This window comes from Mytilus californianus, unplaced genomic scaffold (genome assembly GCF_021869535.1).
Source record: "Mytilus californianus isolate M0D057914Y unplaced genomic scaffold, xbMytCali1.0.p SCAF_9, whole genome shotgun sequence".
Lineage (NCBI taxonomy): Eukaryota > Metazoa > Mollusca > Bivalvia > Mytilida > Mytilidae > Mytilus > Mytilus californianus.
Window position 1 is genome coordinate 85,531,913 of NW_026262745.1, and position 12,311 is coordinate 85,544,223.

The window sequence follows — 12,311 nt, forward strand, 5'->3', positions numbered from 1 at the left end:
TATATGAGTAACACGATGGTTGTGACATGTGGAGCAGGATCTGCTTACCATTCCGGTGCACCTGAGATCCCTCACAGTTTTTGTTTATGTTCGTGTTGCGCAGTCCTTACTTTTCTATGTTGTGTTTTGTGTACTGTTTTTTGTCTTTTGTTCGTTTTTTTATTTTTTTCCTATGACATTGTCAATTAATTTTCAACTAATGAGTTTGAATGTCCCTTTAGTATCGTTTGCCTCTCTTTTATCATGATACCTTTGGATGCTAGGTTACTATGATTAATTTTTGGTGCTACGTTTACTATTATTTCCTAAGCCAAAACTAGATATATGACTATATTAAGATTTAAATACACATCACAATCAATGCAACGACAATAGCAACAAACAAAACAATTAATGCAACAACTTTGTATGGCTTTAAAAGAGGTTGAGGTTCAGAAGAGTTGTTTTTGACATAGTCGGTGGGCTCTGGTGTCAGCACCTGAAATATGTAATCAATGTATTCTGGGATAACTTAAAAGCATCAAATAACCATGATAAATACAGCTTAACTTAAATTTAATGACATCAAGTGTGTGATTGAGTGTTTTACAAATAGTACCTCAGTTTATATTGACAAAAAAGTAAGGCGAATTATTTATTGTTTTATTCAAAAATCGTAAAGTTGATGATACCAATCGGATTTGAATAAGTTTATAGAAATACACAACAAAAATCTTAAACAAGTTATTACATGTATAAATAATACAGTTTCAAGCTTTTTGTTCGTAGATTTTGAGAATTTTTTCTAGGTATCATACGATACTACAAAATATTATAAGAACCTCATATCTGATAGGTAAATCTGTTATTTTTGCCGTTTGGCATAAGACAGGACATTGGTTATTCGCATTGTCACCATCTATGTCTCGTTTTTCAAATGAGGGCTATTAAAGCTCGGAGAAAATGTCAACATAGAAAATTTCAATCTCTAAAATCCATTACAGTTTAATAATTCATTAATTTGGAATATTTGTTTTTAATCCAGCCCTTTTTTTCTTCTTTTTATTCAGGTAAATATTAAATCACAATATTTTTTAATGAATTGTGACTAATTGTCTACAAGTTATGCACTATAATCTGTCTAACTAGTGCTAGGTATTCATCCTTCCTGATATTATTGTATCAAATGAATTAAATATGCAAGGTTTTACTATGCTCAAAATAAAAATCTGACCACTTCTAAAAATCGCAAAACAGGAATATCCAAAGATGGAACTGTCGTGTCCCTGTACTTCAAGGACGGGACAACATCCGGACAATAATTCTTTATCCTAGCAAATCGTGTTTCTGAAATTCCTAACTTTGTCAAGAATCGTCTTTCTTTTTCGACAACTTTTGGATCATAGGAACTGTATGTATCTGTTTGAGTAAAGACTCCATAAACGGTAATATCTGTAAAATTAGAAAGTCTGTATTTTTCGTTTGAGTCTATAGGCTTTGAATACAAATATACATTTTAAGAATCAAATCTGTGACCGACGTCTTTGTTAATACGCAATTTGTTATAATCTCGCTTTAATTATAACATGGTTATTAAAAGATAGATTTTTACACCTCAATACAAGGAATTAGACACATTTAAATGAATGTTGTGATGTACTAGAGATATCTCACAATAATAACTTTACAAACTCCCTAAATTCAAAACCTTTCTGAATCTTGAATCACATTCAAAATAAAAGAATTAAATAAGAAATTGAAAAGTCCTTCGTACCAGTCGATAAGGTAGCAAACATGTAAAGTTGTTGATGTAAAAGAGAGGCTAAAATATACCAAATGGACATTCAAACTTATAAGTCAAAAACTCTGACAACGTCATGGCAAAAAAACGAAAAACGACCAAAAGGCAACAAAAAATAAAAAACACAAACTAGAAAACTAAAGACTGAGCAACACGAACCCCACTAAAAACCGTAGGGATCTTAGGTGATCCGGATGTGTAAGCAGATCATGCTCCACATACATGTACGACACCCGTTTGAAAATACTCCGAATTTAACCAGAAGTCTTATAAAAGAACCACAATTATATTAATCATAAGTTGTTAGCTGTGTAGTTTCTCTAACTTATACCCTTCTGTTCCACATAAAATGATGAAAGATAAACTCGGCAAACTAATGCCCAGTGGCAAATTAAATGCATTTCTGGAAGAAAACGTGCTAGTTCACCAGTTAACAATCTGCCAGAAGTCTTGACACCCTATCCTGACACATTATATCGACACCTGACCTGTCATATTTTGATCTTAGTCCTTACTTCCCCGTGCCTAGCAAAGAAGCAGCAAATAGCAATTTTAATTTTTTTTCTGTTTGACCCGGAGGTGGATAGAACCCACGGCCTCCCGTATTCCAGACGAGTACAATACCCATACAACACCGAGGTGGATCTATTAAAAAGCTAAAAACATTTATCCCAAAGAACTTCAGGTAGACATATCTGATAATTACGACCACTTTTGTTTATTTTTTGGCTGTTTTATGTACAAGATGACAAAACGGCAACTGAAATATGGGACAAAAGAGATAATTTCAACTTTGCCTTTTCACAAAATTTCTTGTTATTTCTTAGTTGCAATTTTCGTCTGAATCCTATGGCACTTATATTTTACAACTTGAAGGGTCTGCTGCAATATTTTCTCATGTTGCTGACTTTAATGGACGTAAAATTGCTAAAACTCAAATGTTACGTAATGCAACAGACTTTTAATACTTTGAAAAAAAAATCATTATTTAGTCATTATCTGTATTAAGTTTGTCAATTTTAGTTTTCTCATTAAAAGATCATATCCGACGATATTTTCCTTCTCTTGTATTACCATGAATAACTAGAGCAGTCAAAGCGTATATTTAAACAAGAGATTATTCCTTCGTCCATAATTAACAAGGGTTAAAGGCATAAGATACTTGCTAATTCTGTCAAAAGGGTTCTTTTGTCCGCCGGGTTGACCATTCTAAATATTAACTTGTCACTCAAAAATAATGACGATTTCACTTAAATATATAAGAAGACTGAATGAAACCAAATCCGAGTGCGTTTTGTCTACATAAAACTCATCAGTGACGCTCGAATAAAAAAAGTTAAAAATTCCAGGTGCCAATAGGTGGGCTGTCAAGGGTTTTTTATGACATTTGATTAAGATTGACAAGGACAGGATCTGGCTTATGTACAGAGTGAATGATTGAACCCTACCACATTTTTGCCATTACCAAGTCAAACAATCTGTACCATGTGTTGTTTGTTGTTCTTCTCTTCTAATTTTTTTTTTTTGCAGGAGCATTTTATTAGTAAATGATAAAGTAAAAGTCCCTGTTATTCCTGTATAAAACTCTTACATTACCAAATATGTAACTAATTTGATATCCTGAATAGAATCTTATATTACTTACCTTTTTTTTTAATAATGGTAATGTGCATGTCTTAATCATATCAATTTGTTTCAGTTATAATAGGTATCCTTTAAGAAGCCTTTGTAGGATAGCTGTCTCTTGTGTAATGATGCTAAATCTACTTATTTTAATGCTATTCGTGGAGCAAATTTCTTTGATATGGCACCGCTGAATGCTACTTGCGGAGAAGGGTGTAACAACTAACTTATTACGGCTGAATATTTATACATTTCTCCGAGACAAATGAAACCCGCTGCAGTAAAAATGTGATTGTCAGCTGGGGAGGGCAAGGTGTCATATTTTATTTACCCTCGCAAAACCTTTGGGTGTTCTATGTGCTTTCAATTCCGAACTTTTAAGCATTATTTTATAAGAATGATTCGTATCAACTACTTGCATACATAAACATAAATATGACTAACAAGTTAGAACAATGGGAAAAAAATCATAATTTCAAGCATGATTATGATAATCCGAACATTAGAGAGAACATGTCCAGAACTTGTGTCGGTCGCGTAATCCGAATGGGTCATTGTTACAATATACTAACCGAATAGAGAATTGAATCTGTTTAACATTGTTTTATTGAAATTTGTAGTTACAGCATTTTTAGAATCTTTTTTAATTAATTGAATCTCGCTCATGAAGAGGTCTGGTATCTTGTCCGGGTTACGCTTTGCTCTTGAGCCTCTTTGGTTTTATCAGCTGTTCCACGTTTATATATTTAGTTACGCTTTACTTAAGTGATTTTTTTGTTATATCAGTTCGTCAGTGTTTGTATTTTTTTGTATTAGGCAATGCTCTTTGAAATGATGATTTGGCCTCGTTAATCACTACAGATGCATCGATTTTTGAATGATAATCAGGTGAAATAACATTGGTACAGTTAGTGCCATATCACATTTGACCTTAAAAAAATTATTACTTTATTTATCTTCGTTTGATTTTGGTTAATAGATTTTATTGTACCTTGCTCTCTTCTCCCCTTTTGTTTAATTATTTATTTGTCTACCAAAAGGTGCAGCAAAAAATATTGAAACTAACCTCGATCTCTGCTCGTGACATCAATTATATTTTCGAACAAAGCCTCTGGTAAAGCCAAATCAGGATTTGCCGAACAAACAACTATAAGTCTATTTACATTCTCAGACTTTTTTTTTAAATATTTTTCTTTTAAAGCATTAATGCCCTTTTCTCCACCAAATAAAACCATGTCTGAAAGTTTCTCCCCGTCTTCCATTTTGCCACTAAAAACTATGTTAAGCATTTCTTTTGTCAAGAGTGAGTCATCATTTTCAAAACCAGTCATGTCCAGAAATGTTGGCATTATATAATCATCTTGTGTATTGTAGTAGTGTTCTTTCAAAAAACTGTAAGCAAATTTTTAGTTTGTACTGTACTGTATACTGAAAATAAAAATTAGACTTAAACTTCAATGTGAATGAGATTTACGTTAACAATCTGCCAACCATACAACACAAAAGCCATAAAAGTCATGTAGAAATGAACATACGGTGTAAACAATTTATAAAAAATAAATCCTTTCCATTCAGGCAAGTTTGAAAAGTCTAACAACATCAAAAAGCCCATTACTTGAATCCTTCAAGCTAAAAAAGTAGCCGTATCCAACGACGGATGATGATTTAAAAGAGGGACGAAAGATACCAGAGGGGCAGTCAAACTCATAGATCGAAAACAAACTGACAACGCCATGGCCAAAAATAAAAAGACAAACAGACAAATAATAGTACAGATGACACAACATAGAAAACCAAAGACTAAGCAACACGAACCCCACCAAAAACTTGGGGTGTGACAGTGTAATTCGTATTTTGAAACAAATACTTCTTTTCCCACTTAAGTAGGGTAAAGTTTGCCCCTCTGATAATTTTAACAGGCAGTTGACATGCAACTTTACTGCTCATAATTCAGCACTGTTCATTTTCATAATTTACCGTAGATGTTAAATTCTAAAATTCGAGAAAAAAAGAAATAACGAAATTTCGTAATCTTATTAATTACTATGATGCTCGCTGGTCAGTTTGGCTATCTAGTTTTCATAATTTTGATCTCCTCTGTATTTTTCAGTTCAATAGCAAGATATTTGAATATTGTCTTTATCGGTACTAAAATTGATTTTGTTGAAATAAACATAACTAAATAGTTATTGCTGTACAGTTATAAAGTCGTATGGTTCTACATCAGATAATTATATTTGGTATTGAACGAGGTCATGCATTTCTCAGACTGCTCATAATGCCTTTACACTTAATCCGTTGGATATGTACTGTTTGGTATTTTAGTCTTGGAGAAAATAGTAAATTCATCATTAATTTTTTTTTTTTTTTTTTTTTTTTTTATTTCGTAATTATTTTTTTTTTATGATGAAACATGTGAAATTACATACTACAGTATAAGACAAAAAATTTTAAAATTATGTAACACTTGTAAGATCGATCAAGTCATAATGATATAATAAGATATATAGATTACAATTGATTTTGTTAAATAAAAAGCTGTTTCTAACAATTGCCACTTCTGATCAATTTTACTTTTATGTGCTGGGGTTAAGATTCATACAGAGTATTTTTCTATATAAATCCAATATTTTAAATATTCTATCCCACCAAATTATGTGGGCAATATTGTTACATTTACATTTGTATATATAGTATTTAGATAACAACAAAATATTATTTACTGTTTTACTGTTGACAAAATCCTAAATAGTATTCTTATCATCTATCTGCATATCTAAATTTATTTCCCATTTATTACGGGGAAGATTAAGCTGATACTTTATTATCTTTTAAAAATAATCTATAGAAAAAATACAGGATATTGTTTTCTCTTTAACTTTATTTACCAATTTATTTTCAATTTTGTCCAATTTAGAACTAACTTCTATCAAATTTTCCATACAATTGGAATTGCACTTAAGATGCCATAAAACTCTCCAAAATTAGTATTGATATTATACTTTTTTTTTTTTTTCCATATGAGAATAATGTGTTATTATCTGACACCAGATCATTAAGAAAGAATACATCATTTTAAATATATCTAAACTTCAAAATTATCTTGCCATCTATTTTGATGTTTGGGTTCAGCCATATGGACTGGGCCAGAATATCAATGTTGTTTTGCAACTGGGAAAATTTACCAGGATATCATGTCAAAAGGGCATAAATAAAGTAATCAATCTTGACTTAAGTGTAAAATTTTGTCTCCCCCATTTTTTTTAGTAAATAACTTAGCAACAGAACTTTCAAAGGTGAGCAATTTTGTGGATCTAATGATTTATTCAGCCAAAACATTTTTACACTAAAGCAAAAACAGTAAATTTTAGGCATCTTAAGACCGCCATCACAGTGTTCGCACATTATCACTCATTTCATTACTTTATAAATACTCCATAAAAAAATGAAAAATATGTTCTGAATCTCCTTCAGAACCCCTCCTGGGGAGTCAGGAAGGACAGTCAGAACTTGAACCAATATTGGAAGTGCGAAAATTTTAATAACTGCAACCCTTCCAATATGTGTTAGTTCTCTGTAAGCTTAAATATTTAGCAAGGACTTAACACTGTTTATCTTTGCTGTAAAACTACATAGAGTATTATCCACTTAGCCAGCTCAAACCATATAACCTCCCAGAAAGGTTCCAAACAAGATTTTTGTCTGGCAAATGTTTTTCCATTTTTAAAATGTGTTTCCATTTTTAAAATGTTTTAAAACATTTTTTTTTAAATTTGAAGTTTCATATGACTTAAACATTAAAAATCATTATAACAAAAAAATATAGTTTAGGTATAATTTTAACAAAGAATTAACAGAAGGAGTAAACGCACATACATCTAAATATGAAAAAGCTGCACTTTGTAAATACAGCTGTTTCACAAACCACGCTTCTTTTGGGGAGATATATAATTCTCATAGATCATTTGTTTTGTTAAACAACGGATTCCCAGATATGATCTCTATTTTTCATCTCTAGTTAGAGACATAACTACGGAATGTTACCAGTATAAACATGAATAGCGGCCAAATTGAAATTTGTGGATGACCAAAGTAAATGGAGGGGTAGTACAGAATTTTAGTATAAGTTTAAACTCTTAGAAGTTCGAGGCATATAAATGTTGAAAATATGCCACACATATATTTTAACCTTTGAAAAAAATAGAAGTGTATATGAGATTTCCATTCTAGGATAGTAAAAGTGTTACAGTTTAAGCCGTAAAAGGAGTTCCTATGGGAAATTGCATTGTCTTTATTTACAGAGTTGCTGTAACACCTGAATGTGCTTTCTTGTAACTGCGACATAAAAAAATGCAAGCTAGAGATACAAAAATACCTCAATAAAACTAAAAATAGTGTGTTCTATCCTAAATATGTACTTAATATTCCATATTCACAAAAACCGCAGAATTATTTTGCAAGTTTAAGGCCCCAGGGGCAAAATACAGTGAACAATTCCTTGCCTCTGGGTCATAAAACAGATATATTAGCCTGCAAAGGTTATGATTTTATTATTATTAAGGTCTTTTGTATAGAAACAAAAAATGTGCTTTGAATTTATGCAAAAAACAGATTCCATCATTAGTTCTATAAAACTTTTAGTGAATTCATGTATCAGACTGGTTTATTCATAGTTTCAAACATACATTTTTTGCAGCTATGGCTTTGTTTAAACACTTCTAGTCATATATTAGCCAACTTATGCTAGGTATATAGTAATAGATAATATTATTGTGACAAGATTTCTAAACTGACCATTTGAGGCAGGAACTGTGAACTTTTATAGATAAATAGGCATACAGTAGGATGTGGACTGGGGACAGAGGCAGGATCGGATACTTTATATAATCTTAAATGTTGTAATGATTATCAATTTGTTATTAGAATAGTTTCATACAGGTTCCAGGAATTCCAAGTCAGAAAACATGCTGACCTTAATTAAAGTCTTGTTTTAATTCTTTAAAAATTAAAACAGGGGTGGGGGTATAAAATATACTGAAAAAGAAAAGTTAAGAGTATATTCAGTGATTTCTTTTATGCTATGATTCTGATAAATAACTATTGTTATGAGAAAAAGTGTTTTTCAATACTTTTCTATTTAAATAAATGTTGGTATAGGTTGCAGGTTGCACTTTGTTAATACAGCTGATTCACAATCCACGCCTCGTTTGGGGAGATATATGATATTCATAGATAATTTTTTTTCTTTACCTTTTGGTTCCCAGGTATGATCTCGATGTTTCATCTCGTATAGACGTAACTTTGGAATGTTACCAGTATAGATAAATATGAATAGCGGACAAACTGAAACCTGTGGTAGACCAAAAGTGAATAGAGGGGTAGTTTAGTATAAAATTAAACCCTTAGAAGTTCGGGCATATTAATGTTGAAAATATTCTGCACAGCCCTATATTTTGACCTTTGAAAAAAATAGTAGTGCATATGAACTTTCCATTCAAGGATATAATTTTTTACGAAACTTCAAAGTAACTGTGGTATAGTTTTAGCCGTAAAAGAAGTTCCTATGGGAAATTGCATTGTCTATATTTACAGACTTGCAACCTATTATCTACCGTTAATTACTGACTAAACGGACGCAGAGTAAACGCGGGTTTAAATCGAGCTGACTTCAGAAATTTTCATTTTGACCGCTGTAACGTAAGTATGGTAAACGCGAAAATTAGAGTTACCAAATTAAATTTGTGCACGTGGCGTTAAAGTGCGTTTACTTTTTGTTATGCTTGACCGCATAACTGTTGTTGTTTGTGTTTGAGTGCACATTCCTAGTTGCGGTCCTATAATACAATAGTTGTCGTTGTCTTTCATATTTGTTTTTCGTTTACAAATTTAGTATAAATGAGGACTTCGGTTTTTCTCGTCTAAATTATTTGACATTTTATCATATCGGGGCCTTTTATAGCCTACTATACGGTATGATTGTTTGGCTTATTGTCATCTGTTTTAATCCTGAAAAAAAATATTATACATTTGAAGACCTTAATATTGCATTAAACAGATAATTATAATGCAATACTTGTTTGCAAATTGTATTGCTGAGAACAGTAATGCAACAAAGTATTCAGTTTTATAATTCAAATGTTGTTAATGTGATTTATCTTGTTCTTACCGTTTTAGTCGTTGAGTTATCTGTCTGCCTGCTCTACTAGTGTCTGCGCATTTTGCACGTTCTATCCACCGTTCATTGCTCAAATCGGCAAAAATAGTATTAAGGAATGACGACTTCCCTCCTCCAGGCGTTCCAATTACCGCAATTGCTAACGGTTTTTTAATCAAGCCACTTATATCGACTAATTTCTTACATTTTTCAAGTAACTTATCCCTTAGTTCCTTTTGTTTCGATTCATCTTTAACCTACAAAAGTTATATGAGAAGAACGCATGGTATGTTGAGTATTTTATTCTTATGTATACAAAATAAGATGTGGTATGATTGCAACGAGACAACCATCCACCTGAAACCAAATAACATAGATATATGCAACTATGATTACCGTATGGCCTCCAGCAATGCACAATGTCGATATACTTATAATAAGTATACATGTATACTCGAATTGCGTTTTTATCTTTGCGTTAAGTTAGGAGATATATAGATTTCACCACTGCAACAAGTGTGTTACGATATTTCTCCACTCGAGACAGTTAAATTTTAATTTTTAAAGCGCGAGGCTTGCCGATATTTTTAAATAATTAAAATTTAACTGTTGAGAGTGGAGAAATATCGTAATACACGAGTTATAGTGGTGGAATCTGTTTCTTTAATGATTTTTATCATTCCTTTTTCAAAGATTTGCAGAACGTTGTGTTCTTTATATGTGACGTCATCAGACATGGTCGCCTTTTTTCATGACGTCACAATAGGAAATTCAGAAGAAACCAAGAAAATTTAACGTCATAATTAAATTTCGACCTATAATTTGTCGAGAACAGATATTTCACTAGTGAGGAGAAATATTTTTCTCACATCGATCAAGAAATGTGAAAAAACCACAAACATTACAGAAACTCCGATCTCATTTTACTCACATGTTGTTCTCACATAAGTATGTCATAACTATATATGCAGTGTTGGAATCAACAAAACTTTATCTGCATCAAATATATAATTATGCATGTTATGGTTAATGTCCTCTTTCTAAAAGTTTTCAACAAGGTTACGGGTCATAATAAAAAAGTGAAGTCGAATATGTTAATTTAAAATTTAAATTTTGGAACAAAAACGGTTTTAACACAACGGCAACAAATTGATTGAAGATCGTAAATGTGTTTATACTCATTCAAACATTAAGATCTACAAATTAATTGTTGTTGAACGACCTCTTTCAACTACACTTTTTTAACATGATATGTAGAATGTGTGTGAGAATACCTCTTGTTTGTCTTTTCGTCGTTTTTCTTCAGGTCATGGTATTGTTTCTTTTAATCGATTTATGTGTTTGTTTTGACTCATTGGTATCTTCAGACTCTGTTTTATTTGTTTGTAAGTGTTACATATTGCATCCGTTAATAATCTGTAGAATTCTTAAAAAAAACATTTAGAAAACTTGTAATCAAAAGCGTTGTATTTTATAATATTGTTTGTGCCAATTTATAGTTTTAACATCAAAAGTTGAAACCAACATGTGCTAAAGTACATTACCGCCAGATTTAACTGTAAGAACAGAAGACATACATCGGTACTTGATTAAATGACTCTGACCAAAACACGATCGACATTAAATGAACACTATTGCGATAACAAATGGAACTTGACAGTTGGACGTTGATAGATCCCAGAAATATAAACCATTTTCTGAGGTGACCAAAAGCTTGAAATTATTAATTTATTTACATAATATGTTGCAAGATAAATAGTGCATCATTTATTAGACAGTACGCAGGTCTTTTTCTTACCGTTTTCCTAAAAATGTCTTCACGCGATGGAGTAAGAACCTGAAACAATATATCTTTAATTTCATAGAATAAAGCATTCAAGTCAACACAGTTGATAATGATAACTCATAATAATACAACCATCAATATTCTCTGTTTACATATCAAAATTAAAATTTTTAATTGCCTGTCTAAGGTCAGGGTATTCATGATTTTTTGTTTGATGTTTTGATCTAAAATGTAACTATTGTATCACACTTTAATCTGTTAATAATAATTGTAGGTCAAGAATACTCCTATTCAAAAGAAATTCACAGGAAGTTATTTGTACAATTTAGATCAATGCAAATCAATAAAAGATATCACATTTTGTATTTTCTGACATTTGTTTTCTAATGACGTCATGTAACAAATTAAATTCACTTCGGTGTACCAAAAGCTCAGTGAATGATGTACCCGCATTTCTGACAATTTTACCTACTAGTATAAGGTCTCTTTGCTTTGCTCAGACATTTTTGTCAATATATTGGAATTCTAGGCGACAGTCATACAAGTGAGAGGTTTAGCTAGCTATAAAACCAGGTTTCATCCACAATTTTCTGCATGAGGAAATGCCTGTACAAAGTCAGGAATATGACAGTTGTTTTCCATCTGTTAGATGTGTTTGAGCTTTTGATTTTACCATTTGATAAAGGACTTTCCGTTTTTTTTATTTTCCTTGGAGTTCGGTATTTTTGCTACGAAAATTAAAGCAAACGAATTATTTTAAGTATTACAATAATGCTTTAAACGATAATATTCAATACCAATACTATTTGACAGTAGAAGATACAACATTAACTACGAACACCCGGCTCCTCAGAAAAATAATAAAAGTTTAAACGACAGAGATAAACATAGGGTCAATTGTCTTATTTAGTGTTTTCAAAACCTGTGCATTACTATAAAAAGCAAGCTAAGGTTGTCACAAATTTTAA

General features: G+C 31.5%; 1 long non-coding RNA gene across 1 annotated transcript; it reads right to left on the reverse strand.

Annotated features, from left to right (window-relative positions):
* Positions 1-316: 316 nt before the first annotated feature.
* On the reverse strand, positions 317-9,855 carry LOC127714752 (uncharacterized). The gene is made up of 4 exons (XR_007987920.1): positions 9,570-9,855; positions 4,470-4,795; positions 1,214-1,431; positions 317-478 (listed from the first exon to the last, which is right to left on the reverse strand). It is a non-coding gene; the product is annotated as an uncharacterized LOC127714752 (long non-coding RNA).
* Positions 9,856-12,311: the final 2,456 nt, after the last annotated feature.